The 16,738-nt window shown below is 42.6% G+C and overlaps 1 pseudogene; it reads right to left on the bottom strand.

The window, feature by feature from the left end:
• Positions 1 to 806: 806 nt before the first annotated feature.
• Positions 807 to 2,947, bottom strand: LOC147985744 (uncharacterized; annotated as a pseudogene).
• Between the last annotated feature and the right edge of the window lie 13,791 nt (positions 2,948 to 16,738).

The following is a 16,738-nucleotide window of genomic DNA, read 5'->3' as shown; positions in this document are numbered from 1 at the left end:
CCTATCGATTTGATGTTTGTGTGTTCCTGTGTTTATTTTTTTGCTGAACTTTGTTACTAAATTTGTGTCAGAATCCACCAAATCCTTGCCAACATTATTATTGGGAAGATGGGCCAGACAACTATTATGATTTTTTGGTGAAAGGTGGGTACATTAGCCATGGATTTAGCAGTTTTGATTCGGCTGGTGTCATTGCAAGTGAAGAAATAGATGTGCAAGAGGAATGTGCAGTAGCAATGCAGAGCACTGTTGAGACTGTGGTGAATGCAGATGTAGTGAAGAAGATGAATGAGCTCATTTTTCTTTGTAAGAGTATTCTCAGTGCACTTGTTGTACTGATTGCAGTAGTGGTGTATGTAGGTTTTAAGAAGTGATGTGGTAGTATGATGTATCCAGTGTTGATGTATGCACTGTTGGTTTCTCTAGATATTGATCATGTACTGTGGTAATGAAATTGAAGTACAATTTGGCAGCATTTTGTTTGTTTTTTCTGTATTGTGGCAACATTTTTTCAATAGCATTGACAACACAAATAAATAGTGATTGAACTTAGAAGTAGTTTGAAAGATAGATAGATGGGTTCAACATTACAAAGTCTTGAAGTTGTGCAACAAAAGTAGGAAATAGCATTACATTTCCATGTGAGTACTCTTTTCCATGGTTTGTGTGAAAACCAGAGGCACATCCCAGCATCAGGTTTCATTACAAACCATCTTGTTTCCTAACCAAAAAAAGACAACATCCTACACTGCTTCTTTCCAGAATATGTCCAAAATATGTCCAAACTGTGTCAATCTTGTAGCTCTTCAGTTCTGAGTTCCTGGGGCTTTGTTCTCCTTAGTTTTTCTCACTTTCTTCCTTCTCTTCAAGCCAAGTGTTGCAGTAGTTTGCACTCTTGGAGGGGCCAGGGCATCTCTAAAGTATGCAAGGAATTGGCTCTCTGGCAGAGGAGCTGGCAATGATGTTTGTGATTGTTGTGTAGCTATAACCTACAATTGAAGCATTTGCAACACTTAGTAATTATCAGGAAAATACACAATACAAGAAAGTAATTAACACTCACATGGTCTTGCAGGATTTCCATTACAGTAGATGAAGCAAGATCATAAGTCATTGAAGGTGAAACCAAACTGGATGCTCTACTTGAGAGTTGTGGGCATGACTTTTTCTGCATAATAGGCATTACAATGTAAAAATGCATAAATGTTGAAAGAATGTACGAATGCATAAATGTTGAAAAAATGAACACCTTGTAAGTTGGCCTTTTTACTGGCAGTTTTTTTTCTGTGGCTAGGTGCTGGCAGTGTTGCTGCTTCTTCAGGTAGAACAACCTGAATAGGTTCACGTTGTGCCTGTTCTGCTTGTGCATCTCCTGCTGCTTCATCTCCTACTGGTGCATCTCCTGATGCTCCATCTCCTGCTCCTTGTGCTGCATCTCCTGCTGTTGCTTCTGGTGCAACTTGTGCTGCAGCTCCTGCTCCTTGTACTGCATCTCCTGCTGCTGCTTCTGGTGCAACTTGTGCTGCTGGGCCCCTACCAAGTTCAGGGCATTTTCTTTTGTTGTGCCCTGGCTGCTGGCACACACTACAATGCCCCACAATGCCATGCCTGCTCATCCTAGTACCATTCTCTTCCTCTAGTGGGTTCTTCTTCCTTTTGGTCCCAGGCCTCCCAACTTGCTTCTCATATTTGGGTGGTGCCATTGGAGGGACATTAGTTCTAGGCCACACCCTAGGATCACTACATGGCATTATGACTTTGCCATAAGCTGCTTTGAAAGCTTCAATGCTGTAGCACTTGTTGACAACAACCTCTGGTTTAATTCTTTCATATCTTAAACATGCTACTCCATGTCTACATGGCCAGAGAGCTGCCAGGCCCTACATGAGCACTCTTCCTTCTGTATGTTCACCTCATATTCCCCAATCATGCCCTTGACATGAAAGATATGTTGCCCAGCAGGCAAAGCTGTGCAGTTGTTGGACATGTCAATGTTTTTGTTCAATTTCTTTCTAATTTTGGCACAAATAGAACCACACATCTCGGAATCTTGCAACTCTTGCAGCTCATCAGATTCATAGTCACTGTCCTGCTCCAATATGGATTTCTTCTTTTTCTTTTGCTCAAATTTTTCATCCACCCATTCTTCATAAAGATCATCATTATCTTTACCTACTTCATTGGCAGAGTCAACCCAGTCTGAATCCCACTCACTATCACTGTCTTTTTCATTGCAAATTTCTTCTTCTACCACAAGCTTTCTCCTGCTTCTTCTAAGCTCATGGCCAACACTTTGTGCCATTGGTGGAACACTGCTACTGCCTACATTGTTGCTGCCTCCATGACACTGGTTCAAATTGCCTTTCTGAGCTTTAACCTTAAACCTAGGACTGCCCCTAATTCCAGTATTAAACTGAGGAGACTTAGGGCTTAGTACAGCAGGAAGATCAGGTGTACCACTAACATTAATGTCATCCATTGCATTGTCAAATGTCATATCTTTATGGTCCACAAACAACTGAAAATACTGAAATTTTGGGACAACTGTTGTCATGTGCAATGTGTCAGTGTCGCAGTCCACAATCCGGAGACCATCAGCTAGATTTTTTCCAGGGAGCAACCAATACAAAATGAAGTTCGATTGGTCACTATATCCTAATTGTTGCATAAAATCGGTGAGCCAGAGAGGAGACCATGTATCTACTTCACATCCATCAAACACAGCCTCTTTGCCATCAACATATGACTTCGACTTGCCAAATCCACAAAAAAGACCATCATAATTGATTTCTACACTGAAAAGCTCCTCTTGTGGTCCTAGATTGCAAAGGATTCAGTCACTGATTAGGGTTACGAGCACATAACAGGGGAGAGATTGGGATTTGGGTTACGAGCACTTACCATATCGCGGAGGAGGATCTCTGGGTCGCCGTAGATGTGGCGCCATCCTAGCGTCGTCGTCGCCGCCGGCAACGGCCCCCTCTTCTCACTTGAGCAAAGCCGCCGCCGTCAATCCCCTGTTTCCTCCAGACAGGGAGAGGGAGAGGGAGATGGACCATTAGTGAAAGTGATTTAGGGTGATTTTTCCGCAAATATACGCAGCCCGTCATTATCCCGCCTGGGCCCTTTGGTGTCGACGTGGCACTGGTCAGCGGCGGTCAGACGAGATTAGGACCTCGGATGAAGAACTTAAAAAGATATGGGACTCAAATATGCATTTTGAAAGAATTAGGACTCAAGTGACACTTTCAAAAAAGAATTAGGACCACGCTTGCATTTTACTCTTTGCAAAAAGAATCAACTAAGATGAAACTACGAAACTCAAGTTACGATCAAACGAAGTTTGAATTGAAATCTGGTCTAATTCAAATTTTAAAATTTCAAAAACATGTTTGAGTTAGATTACTGGATAGAGGGGATCATAACGAAGACGTGAGCCTTGGTTTTGTTGGATTTGGATAAACAGGTAAAAAGTAGTGATCGTTTGAAGAAGAGGGACTAATCTGTAAAGAAATCATCATAGATAGGTCCCTGGCTGAAATATAATAAAACAAAAAGGCTATTTAACGAACGTTCGCCACCAAGGGCTTATCGAACGAACAGTGCGCCAGATAGGAAAGAAAACGAACGGAGTCGGATCCGTTGGATCGAGATCCGACGGCCCAGATTAGGGCGGGGTGGTTACCATGGCGGCAGCGAGATCCGGCGATGTCGGCGGTTCTGGCGACAGGGCGAGACACGGGCGGCGGATGCGGCAGAGGGCGGCGCGGGCAGCAGCGTGATGCGACGGCGGCGAGGCGAAGCGCAAAGTAGCGTCGGTGGCAGCAAAGTTGGCGGCGGTGACGAGATGTGCGGCGGCAGCGTGACGCGAAAAGGAGAGGAACGGGGCTGGGGCGGCGCCCTTTATAGGAGGGGAGGGGAGGCATGGGCGAGGGGGCAGGCAGAGGCGGCGGCGGGAGCCCGTGCGGAGCATGGCGGCACTAGCGTGCGGCAGCCGGTCTCCGACCGGAGGTCGGGGACGGCGTGGTTGGGCTGGGCTTTGGCCTGGCCCGGTTGGAGCTGGGCCGGCCCAGTCGGCGAGCAAGTTTTAAAAAAAAACATTTTTCGCAAACAACAAAAAAACAGAATAAAACAAATATATTATATAGGCATATAGTATATCAAAATTTTCAGAAAAAGATTTCCTACAAGCTGAACATTTTTATAACTTTAAATAAAATCTACAAAAAATCACATAATTCAAACAGTGCTACTGATACAATAAAACCCACTAAAATCATTTAAAAAATACCAAAATGATTTCAAATTAATTTCTCTCCAATTTTCTATTGTAGGGAATTATGTTACCCTATTTTCCATATATTTTATTTTTGGAGAAAAATAATTTGAAAAAAAACTCATATAACTCCAAATGAAAATAAATTCAAAAGAACTTTGAATTTAATTCTTTGAAACTTCCAACTCATATTTCATATAATTTGAAGGAGTCATTTTATCTTCTCTCATGAAAATCATTGAGTTGCATAAAGTTTCAGAATTTGAAAATAGTTCCAAATGAAATTCAAATATTTTCAACACCCCTTGTCATTTAAATAAATGGAAGAAGTCATGTCATCTTCTCTCCAGGGTTTTGTGGTGAAAAGAATTTGAATTCGCGGAGATCAGGAATGCAAAATGAGAGTTTGGTAAAGTCTTTTTATTCCCTCTCATTTCACTTTCAAAAAAGTTTTGGATTCATTCACTTTCAGTCAATCAATCAAACACTCAATCAAATCTATCTATTTATTATAACATTCCAAAATTTAGAATTTTGGGATGTTACAAACCTACCACCCTTGAAATGAATCTCGTCTGCAAGATTCGGAGAGGCTAGCAAGAAAAAGGTTAGGGTTTGGGGTCTTCTCAAAATCCAGCGATCATCACCGGGGTCTGGGGTGCTACCACCCTTTGAAACATTGTTACGGTCCCATCAATACTCATGTACTCCATCCTTATTCTTGACAGGGCCAGTCTTCTCAGATCTTCAGGATAATTCCTCCTCTGGCTCTTCCGGTAGTGGCATAACCTTTACCACAATTCTTCTGTACTTTCATCTTGGTAAGGTTATTCCGAGACTGGGTCTTCTTAGCTGACGGGTCTGACGCCAATACTAAACAACTGTCGATATCTCATGGTGGTCAACGATTTATGGTTTCTCCTGCAGGAAATGGGTCTGGGTTGATCCTCACCGTATAACCTACGGTTGGCAACAGTTGCCATGTACAAGGAAAAAAATTCTTATACCATTCTAGGGTTTAAACAAGGTTTGATCGTCGTCTCTCTACTATAGGTAAGTCTCTCAGATTGTCCATCCCATATAGCAAGGAGAATAATAAGAGTAAGTCGGTATGGTGATCAATCCATCCCGCACCCAAATCATTACCCCGTATACGGTATTGTGAATCTCGCATTCTAACACTCGGTCATCCTCACAAGCATTGCAGAATTTCTCTTGTCGACGAACTGGGTTCGAAAAAATCCATTGATTCTGCAAGCCAAACAAACATCTATCGTTCCTTCACAACCCTCAGGTTTTGCGTAACTCCTATAAGATCGTCGGTTGATAAAGTTGTAACTCCTTCCAGGGTTTTTCCTTTAGCAAGAGTGTGCTTGCCTCTTGGCAAGTCTTGGGGCCTGTGGGTTATGGCCCATCTCATCACTTGTAGTCCTTGAACTTATCATCGGGCAACTGATCATTACTCCAACTTCCAACTTCCTAGTATTCTTAAATCCATCCCATTGTACTGTCTCTTCTTCCTTCTTTTGGCACCAACTAAGACGTGATTACTCAAACTCATCACGGGGTTTCAATTGCTCCATATTTCCGACATCCTACCTCCTTTATATCCAATAGTAATTTATCCCTTCATCCTTGTGGGATATCCCACATACTGAGATAAAACTTATTATTATGGAGTCCTTATTCAACTTCGTGGAACATCATTATCCTTTCCAGGGTCAAGCGTTCTCACAGGGTAATATTGGCCATCTCTGCATGACACTTCTTCCACTGGGAAACGTGAAACACATCATGAACTCCTGACAGTCCTTCGGGTGACTCCAACTTGTTAGCCACTTCTCCCATACACTCCAAAACTCGGTATGGTCCTACAAATCTCGGGGCTAACTTTCCCTTAACTCCAAATCGCTTATCTCCTCGCAGAAGGGACACACGAAGACATGCTCTATCTCCAATTTCATAGACTACCTCCTTGCGTTTTTGAGTCTGCATAACTCTTCTGCCTGGACTGAGCTATCTTCAGTCTATCTCGAATCAACTTAACATTCTCTTCTGACTCCTTGATCACATTTGGTACAAAAAACTGATGGTCTCCAACTTCATCCCACATACTCTTGGGGTATCACACATATCGAGACAAAACTTGTATTCATTTTGTCCAGAATCCACTCAGTGGGGTATCCTTATCTTTTCCAGGGGTCAAGGGTTCTTACAGGGTACTACCACCCTTAAAATGCACAAATCTTCCATAGAACATATTTATCATATCCAAAAAATGGTCAAAATCCTTCTTCATAGAGTAACAACTCATAAAATCCATATCAGTACCAGCGATGCTAACTTTATTCACTCTCAATTGATTACAATCTCTCGCTTTTCCATTACATGTCTCAACTCAACACCTCAATATAAAAGAAAAAATGCTCTCACTACTACTACTATACTTCTCACAAACACCACTAATTATCACAAGTCTCCTTCTCCTTAGGGCATTCTTTGGCAAAATGCCCTGCTCTATTACAACGAAAACATATTACCTCTGACAAGTCTTGAGGTTTCCTTTTTGGGCAATTGCTGAGGTAGTGCCCTGACTCCTTGCACCTATAACAGGTGATATGACTCAGATCCTTCCTGGAATCCACTCTGCTTCTCTTTCTGGACTTTTCCACTCCAAATAGGGCTTCTATTTCCTATGGGTCATACTCTACTTCCTCTGTCAGGAATACTACTAGATCCCCATTCAAACAATTCTGGGAGATGTGTCCTTCTTCTCCACATGAATAGCATGACTTGGTGCAGGGTTTAATTGGTTCTTCTTTGGGTGTGTCCTCCACCTCTTCCTTCATCAAAGTTTCTTCTAAAATTTCCATGAGGGCTCCTTTCATTACTTCTTTCTTCTGCTGGATGGTTCGTTGTACCATGGGGTAAATGTGACATTGAGCAGGATATTGGGTAGTTCCTTCACACAAGAAACAAGTAATCTGCCTAGTTGGGCATTCTTCAACTGGGTGACTTCCTTCACAACTAGGGCATTCATCCTTGTGTTCTTTATGGGTGTGTCCTGTTTCCCCACAAAGCTTGCATGCACAGAGCTTCTTCATATCCTTTCCAGAAGGTTCAACTTCTGGGACACAAACCGAGACTTTGGCAAAGTCAACTTAAATTCTTTCCAAGTGGTTACTCCTTGCCATCCATTGATGGTTTGGTACATCCTCCACCAAGTAGCAGTACCTCTTTCAAAGCACTGAAGAGCATGCTGGTTCATATCCTTTCCAACTATAGGAGGGGAGGGGAGGCGTGGGCAAGGGGGCAGGCAGAGGCGGCGGCGGGAGCCCGTGCGGAGCACGGCGGCGCTGGCGTGCGGCAGCCGGTCTCCAACCGGAGGTTGGGGACGGCGCGGTTGGGCTGGGCTTTGGCCTGACCCGGTTGGAGCTGGGCTGGCCCAGTTGGCGAGCAAGTTTTTTTTAAAAACATTTTTCTCAGACAACAAAAAAAACAGAATAACACAAATATATTATATAGGCATATAATATATCAAAATTTTCAGAAAAAGATTTCCTACTAGCTGAACATTTTTATAACTTTAAATAAAATCTACAAAAATTCGCATAATTCAAACAATGCTACTGATACAATAAAACCCACTAAAATCATTTTTAAAAAATACGAAAATGATTTCAAATTACTTTTTCTCCAATTTTCTATTGTAGGGAATCATGTTACCCTATTTTCCATATATTTTATTTTTGGAGAAAAATAATTTGAAAAAAACTCAAATAACTCCAAATTGAAAATAAATTCAAAAGAACTTTGAATTTAATTCTTTGAAACTTCCAACTCATATTTCATATAATTTGAAGAAGTCATTTTATCTTCTCTCATGAAAATCATTGAGTTGCATAAAGTTTCAGAATTTGAAAATAGTTCCAAATGAAATTCAAATATTTTCAACACCCCTTGTCATTTAAATAAATGGAAGAAGTCATGTCATCTTCTCTCCAGGGTTTTGTGGTGAAAAGAATTTGAATTCGCGGAGATCACGAATGCAAAATGAAAGTTTGGGAAAGTCCTTTTATTCCCTCTCATTTAACTTTCAAAAAAGTTTCAGATTCACTCACTTTCAGTCAATCAATCAAATAGTCAATCAAATCTATCTATTTATTATAACATTCCAAAATTTAGAATTTTGGGATGTTACACATCATAAGATCCAACTATAATAGCAAAGCTCGAGATACATCAAGATCGTGCCAAATCAAGAACACGAGAGAGAGGGAGATCAAACACATAGCTACTGGTACATACCCTCAGCCCTGAGGGAGAACTACTCCCTCCTCGTCATGGAGAGCACTGGGATGATGAAGATGGCCACCGGAGAGGGATTGCCCCCTCCAGCAGGGTGCCGAAACGGGTCTAGATTGGTTTTCGGTGGCTACGGAGGCTTCTGGCGGCGGAACTCCCGATCTATTGTGCTCCCCGTTCGTTTTAGGGTATATGGAGATATATAGGCGGAAGAAGTACGTCAGGGGAGCCACGAGGGGCCCACGCGGGTGGAGGGCACGCCCAGGGGGGTGGGCGCGTCCCCCTACCTCGTGGCTTCCTCGAAGCTCCCCTTACGTGGACTCCAAGTCTCCCGGGTTCCTTTCCTTCCAAAAATAAGTTCCGTGAAGTTTCGGGTCAATTGGACTCCGTTTGATTTTCCTTTTCTGCGATACTCTAAAACAAGGAAAAACCAGAAACTGGCACTGGGCTCTTGGTTAATAGGTTAGTCCCAAAAATGATATAAAAGTGTATAATAAAGCCCATAAACATCCAAAACAGTAGATAATATAGCATGGAGCAATCAAAAATTATAGATACGTTGGAGACGTATCAAGCATCCCCAAGCTTAATTCCTGCTCGTCCTCAAGTAGGTAAATGATAAAAATAGAATTTTTGATGCGGAGTGCTACTTTGCAAAATTTCAATGTAATTCTTCTTAATTGTGGCATGAATATCCAGATCCGAAAGATTCAAGATAAAAGTTCATATTGACATAATAATAATAATAATAATAATACTTCAAGCATACTAACTAAGCAATTATGTCTTCTCAAAATAACATGGCCAAAGAAAGTTCATCCCTACAAAATCATATAGTTTAGTCATGCTCCATTTTTGTCACACAAGAATGCTCTCATCATGCACAACCCCGATGACAAGCCAAGCAATTGTTTCATACTTTAGTAATCTCAAACCTATAAACTTTCATGCAATATATGAGCGCGAGCCATGGACATAGCACTGTGGGTGGAATAGAATATAATGAGGGGGTTATGTGGAGAAGACAAAAAGGAGAAAGTCTCACATCAACGAGGCTAATCAATGGGCTATGGAGATGCCCATTGATTGATGTTAATGCAAGGAGTAGGGATTGCCATGCAACGGATGCACTAGAGCTATAAATGTATGAAAGCTCAACAAAAGAAACTAAGTGGGTGTGCATCCAACTTGCTTGCTTACGAAGACCTAGGGCACTCGAGGAGGCCCATTGTTGGAATATACAAGCCAAGTTCTATAATGAAAAATTCCCACTAGTATATGAAAGTGATAAAACAAAAGATTCTCTATCATGAAGATTATAGTGCTACTTTGAAGCACAAGTGTGGCAAAGGATAGTAGCATTGTCCCTTCTCTCTTTTTCTCTCCTTTTTTTTGGGGGGGGGCTTCTCTTTTTTATGGCCTTTCTCCTTTTTTTGGGCCTTCTCTTTTTTATGGCCTTTCTCTTTTTTATTCCTCACTTGGGACAATGCTCTAGAAAATGATGACCATCACACTTCTATTTAGTTGACGATATAGTGTTATATGTTTTGGTGACCAAATGTTGTTCGGAGTTTCGGATGAGATCACGGACATAAATAGGAGTCTCGAAATGGTCAGGAGGTAAAGATTGATATATAGTACGATGGTATTCGAACACCGGAAGTGTTTCAGAGGGTACCAGGTACTTATCGGGTCACCGGAACGAGTTTCGGGCATCCCCGGCAAAAATATGGGCCTTATGGGCCAAGTGAGGGAACACACCAGCCCACAATGGGCTGGTGCGCCCCCTATAGGGCCGGCCTAAGTGGAGGGAAAGGAAAGTGTGGAGTTGGACTCCCACTTCCTTCCCTCTCCCCCTCTTTCCTTTCCCCCTTGTCCATACAAGGAAGGGGGGGGGGCAAGGAGGGCAGGAGCCCTAGGGCTGGCGGCCAGCCCCTTGGGGCGCACCCTGGCTGCCCTAGCAGTGCCCCTGTCGCCTGCCGCCTATATATACATGGGGAGGGGGCGCCACACAAGGACACGACATTGATTAGCCGTGTGCGGCATGCCCGTCCACCGTTTACTCCCTCGGTCTTATTTTTGTAGTGCTTAGGCGAAGCCCTGCGGAGATCGCATCACCATCACCGTCACCACGCCGTCGTGCTACCGGAACTCATCTACTACCTCGCCGTCTTGCTAGATCAAGAAGGCGGAGGACGTCACCAAGTTGAATGTGTGCAGAACACGGAGGTGTCGTGCGTTCGGTACTTGATCGGTTGGAGCGCGAAGAAGTTCGACTACATCAACCGTGTTGTTTAACGCTTCCGCTTACGGTCTATGAGGGTACGTTGACACACTCTCCCCCTCGCTGCTATGCATCGGAAAGATCATTGCGTGAGCGTATAATTTTTTATTTTCCATGCAACGTTTCTCAACATATGTATCAGAGCCAGGTCTACGCGTAGATGATATGCACGAGTAGAACACAAAGAGTTGTAGGCGGTGATAGTCATGCTGCTTACCACCAACATCTTATTTTGATTCAGAAGTATTGTGGGATGAAGCGCCCCGGACTGACCTTACATGTCCACGCACAACCTGGAATCAACCTTGGGATCCGGATGAATCAATTACTTGAGCAATATATGCCTAGCTTAATGGCTTTAAAGAAAGTGCTGCCCGGAAAACAACTTGGAAGTTTTAGAGAATCATTTTATTCAGTTGTGTGCTTTTAAAAAGTTTTAAAACAAAAAAATATAGAGGGAACCTAAAAAAACAAAAAAAAAGAGTGAAAGTGAGACAGATGAGCAATGTGGAAGTGGGGGCTAACCTTGAACTCTGTTCATGCCCATGGATGCTTTGTGAACCTTGATTACAAAAAAATCAACAAAATAATTATCCCCTTGTACAAATCCATTCTATTATAAAAATAATGTGCCAAGATTTACCTTTAGGATGTTTGAATTGCCTGTTTGTTATGTGTAGTGCAAAAAACAGAAACTTTGGTTGTACTGCATCAATTTACATTTTTACTGGAACGTAAGAGTTTCTAAATTTTTCACACAATACTACTATGCAAATTTTTATCATGTCCTATATTTCTAGAATTTTTGGAGTTACAAAAGTATATTTTTCATTTGCATCTTTACAGAATGTCCTATTTTCACAAATTGTTGTTATAGTTTCTTTTTCTGCTTATGTTTGAAATATTGTTGAGCCCCACTGGTTTGGGAGCCATAGAATTGTGATAGCATATAGTGGGTAATGTTTTATTGTAATTATACAATAATGTTATAGCAGGACATGATGGGATTTGATGTTATATGTACTAACCGTCTAATAAAAGTTCGGTTAAGTTTTGTGTGGATGAAGTGTTCAAAGATCGAGGAGGTATCAATTGGAGCAGAATAAGGAGAGGTGAGAGCTCAAGTTTGGGGATGCCCAAGGCACCCCAAGTAAATATTCAAGGAGACTCAAGTGTCTAAGCTTTGGGATTCCTCAGAAGGCATCCCATCTTCCTTCTTCAACAATTATCGGCATGACTCGGTTTTTGTTTTGTTCACATGATACGCGTAAATTCTTGGAGCGTCTTTTATGTCTATTTTTTCATTTTCTTTTATGCACCATGATGTTATGAGATAGTACTTGGTTGATTTATAGAATGCTCTTGCACATATATCTTTTGAGTATGGCTTTATAGAATGCTTCATGTGCTTCACTTATATCATTTGAAGTTTGGATACTCGGTTCTCTATGTTTGGAAAACTGTTATTTGTAGAATGCTCTTTTGCCTCACTTATATTTATTAAAGCATGGTCTTTTATATAAATAATTAAACTCTCATGATTCACTTATATCTATTTAGAGAGTCAACAGGAATTGGTCATTCACATGGTTAGTCATAAAATCCTACATAAAACGTGTAGATCACTGAATATGATATGTTTGCTTCCCTGCAATAGTTTTGCGGTATTAAGATGATAATATGTGGGTGTACTAGCGGATGATTGTGGTTTAGTAAAAATATCGATATTAAACTTTGTGATTCCCGAAGCATGCACGCATAGCCTCTAATTTTGCGATGAAGTTGGGGCATGATTTATTATTGAGTGTCTACCTTATGAGTGACAGTCGGGGACGAGTGATGGTCTTTTCCTCCGAATCTATCCCCCTAGGGGCATGCGAGTAGAACTTTGCTTTGAGGGATAATAAACTTTCAGAATAAGTATACGAGTTCTATATGACTAACATGAGCCTATGGATTATACGCACTCTCATCCTTCTGCATATTGCTAGCCTCTTCGGTGCCGTGCATTGCCCTTTCTCACCTCGTGAGTCAGTGCAAACTTCGCCGGTGCATCCAAACCCCGTGATATGATACACTCTATCACACATAAGCCTCCTTATATCTTCCTTAAAATAGCCACCATACCTACCTATTATGGCAAACTAGATCAATTTTTCTTTCCATGGGAAGAGGTGCTTTGTGATGGGTTCGATCTTACGGTGTCCTCTCCTTGTGACAGAAGGGGCAGTGAAGCACGCATGTATCATTGCTATTAAGGATAATAAGACGGGGTCTATTCCTACATGAATAGATCTTGTTTACATCATGTCATTGTTCTTATTGCATTACTCCGTTTCTCCATGAACTTAATACACTAGATACATGCTGGATAACGGTCAATGTGTGGAGTAATAGTAGTAGATGCAGGCAGGAGTCGGTCTACTAATCTTGGACGTGAGGCCTATATATTGATCATTGCCTTGGATATCGTCATAATTATTCGATCTTCTATCAATTTCCCAATGATAATCTATTTTCCGCCGTGTTTGTTTTCAGATCTATTATTCTAAAAACCCAAAAAATACCTTGTTGCACCTTTTCTTTATTTATTTTATTTCACGTTTTATCAAGATCTATTTATCCAAACTCATACAAAATTATCTATCTTTTTACCAAGGAGGGATTCACAACCCCTCTTACGCGTTGGGTTGCGAGGATTTGTTCTTTGTGTGCAGGTACCATTTACATAGTGTTCCTTGGTTCTCCTACTGGATTGATACCTTGGTTTCATAACTGAGGGAAATACCTACCGTTGCTATACTGCATCATCCCTTCCTCTTTGGGGAAATACCGACGAAGTCTCTAGCCGCATCAACGCCTCCCACGGATTTATAAACCTTAGGTCACCCACTTGAGGGAAATATGATTTTGTCCACAAAACTCCACGCTTGGAGGCCCAACACGAGTCTACAAGAATAAGTTGTGTAGTAGACACAAGCTCTTTTCTGGCGCCGTTGCTAGGGAGGTGAGTGCTTGAAGGTATATCTTTAGATCTTGCAATTGAATCTTTTAGTATCTAGTTTTATCCCTAGTTTGATTTTATAAAAGAAAACTAAAAAATGGAATTGAGCTTGCCTCATATTAGTCATATTTATCATGTCTTCCTTGAACGCACGCACACTGTGCGTGCCGATGGTGAGCTACAGTGGTGGAGGTGAGGCACGGAGTGGCCTGCTTTGGCGACCATTTGGTCGGCCGAGAGCGTCTACGCGACGAGGGCAACGACGTGCGTCGAGGAAAGGCAACAGCGGGTGCGGGCATGGCCGGAACCAGTGGTAGCAACAATGAGGAGCGGCGGCCATGACGAGCGTGAACGGCAATGGGCAACAACAGAGGAACGATGGCATCGGCAAAACAGCAGCAACTAGCAGCGCAACCTCAGCGGCAGCAGACCAGCACGACAAGGAGCAGCAGCATGCAATCCACAGTGCGTGTGGGTAGCAGGCGTGGCACGAGCACTTGCAGGTGCGTGCCCGGGCAAGGTGCGGGCGCCTCGGGAGCGCGACAATGAGTGGACGGGCGCATGAGAGTAGCATTGGGTGTGGGCAGGTGCGCACGGGCGGGGCTAGCGAGGCGCGGCCGGCACAGAGAAGTGCGCAGGGGGGAGAGGCAAGTAGAGCCCGGCGACGGGATGACTACGGGGCACGGGAAAGCAAAAGGGGGAGGGGTCAAGGGGGAGCTGGGGCACACAGTGGTGCGGTGAGGCGCTCGGGGAAGCCGGGGTACTCGGAAATGGGCGAATCGAGGCGGCAGCTGAGGTAGACGGCGATGCGGGGAATGGCACTAGCAACGTCACAGGTTCTTCTCGGCCTTGATCCAGGGGTGTTGTCGACGAAGATGAGCACTGCCGTCCTCTAGGACAAGTTGGTGCAGCTCGAGGTGGCTGGTGGACGTGGTGGTTCACGACGGCGTGCTCCAATACATGTCGGCGGAGCTCTAGATAGAGAACACATGCAAGGGGAAGGGAAAAGGGGGGATTAGGGTTTCAGGGGAGGGACAGAGATGGCTAGGGTGGTCTTATCCACTCCGCGATGTTGTAGTGGCGAGGAGGGGGGGGGGGTCGGGTGCATTGGTCATGGCGCTAGGCCTTTCCAGGGTGTGGCGGGAGGTAGGAGACAGGACGGCTAAAGTGGGTCGGGCCGCACTGTGCCATTGCTCGGCCAAGTGCACAGTGTAAGTTTTTACTTTTATTATTTTTCTTTTCTATTTTGTACGTTTTTCTCCATCTTGCATTTAATTTCTCTACTAAATGATTTTAGTTAGTTACGAAACTCGGCATATAAAATCTAGGCAATCAATTGAAGAGGCCCACAAAGTTTGAGGCTAATTGGAATGGTTATTTTAACTTACACTGGACCATTTTTTAATTTTCTAGGAATTTATTTGTGGGCCAAATAATGTTGGTTTCTACATGATAATTCCTTGGTGATTATTTGCAACCTAACCAACACTTTTGTTTCATTGATTGAAGAAATAATAATTTGACTTGAAATCTGAATTTGAATTTGTCTTGAGTTTTAATCAAGTGATAATTAGTTTAGTAAGGCCCGGTGGCATGGCATCATTAGGGTGAGGTTACCGTAGCATGACTCTCGGGGTGTTACAAATGTCCTCCACTGCAAGAAATCTCATCCCGACATTTAAGAGGTGGAGTAAGGGGCAAAGTTCTGGTTACGAAATTCTAACGCGTGTTCTCGGTCTTGGTTGCTCTTCTCGAAGTAGTTGATTATTTTCATTGATGTCTTTATTTTTCTGCTTCCGGTCATCATGATGAAGTCTTCATCCTTTCTTCAGGAACTCCATCATACTTACAAAAAGGATAAGGGGTAACTTCGGAAGAACAAACCTCTACAAGGTTGATTATCTAGTAGATAACTCAAGAAATTGGCAGAAAGTATCTCTTGAGTTGAAACTTAAAAAAACATCGAGAGCAAAGTAAGAAGGTACCATAAGAAGTTTCAAGCGGGTAGGCAATCGTTCGATGTCTAAACCAGAGTGTGAAAAGAGTTCAGAGCAATAGGGAATAATATTGCATCTGATACCAGAATAGATCATCCCTAGGAAGGTGGCTCGTGAATTGCATATGATGCCAAGGAGGTGGAATAACTTTGGAGACAGGGATGCACAGGAGAGACAGGTTTCAATCCTATGGAACTGTGGTTAGTGTGGACTAAGAGTAGGAAGGGCGGTGGCATCTTGTACGGTCATGATAGCAAGGCATGTTAGAGGATATCTTGTCAGCTATGTTGGCAATAACGTCAGTACCAAGGGCGGGGAACGAAGAGAACCATTTTCCTGCTCATTGAAATGAGGCGGACCAATCAGCAAGGTCCTCATCCACCGGTGGTTACCAGAATGTCATCAACAATAGTAATAGGGTCTTACTGACAGAGTTGTACACTGAGGTGTTAACATAAGCAGGGCAATATTAATGCTCAGATAAGTTAGATTACAAGAAAGGTTAAACAAAACAATGGAAAGGAAATTGTGATTATCAGATTAAACATACCAATGGAAAGGAAAAGGTGTTTATACCCAAGTATCAAGAGTATATCTTTCCCAAGGAAAACCAGAGCATGATATATATGATAGTAGTCCATCTACGTAACAATTTAGACAGAGGGGCAAGGAATTTATGATGTTTACCCATACAAGGGTGTTTGGATAATTGATCAAGAAAAATTTAGCATTGTGCTTCCAATGTTCTTCTTTATGATCGGAGTACCATAGACATGCTTTGGGATAGCATTGACATGGTCATCAAGAAAAGGTGAGACTTTGGATACACAAAGGATCCATCAGGAACAACTTATAAAACAAGTCATACAATT

Source organism: Triticum urartu, chromosome 2A (genome assembly GCF_056163025.1).
Source record: "Triticum urartu cultivar PI428250 chromosome 2A, HENAU_Tu73, whole genome shotgun sequence".
In the NCBI taxonomy this organism is placed as follows: Eukaryota; Viridiplantae; Streptophyta; class Magnoliopsida; order Poales; family Poaceae; genus Triticum; species Triticum urartu.
This window is presented reverse-complemented; position numbering and strand designations above follow the sequence as displayed.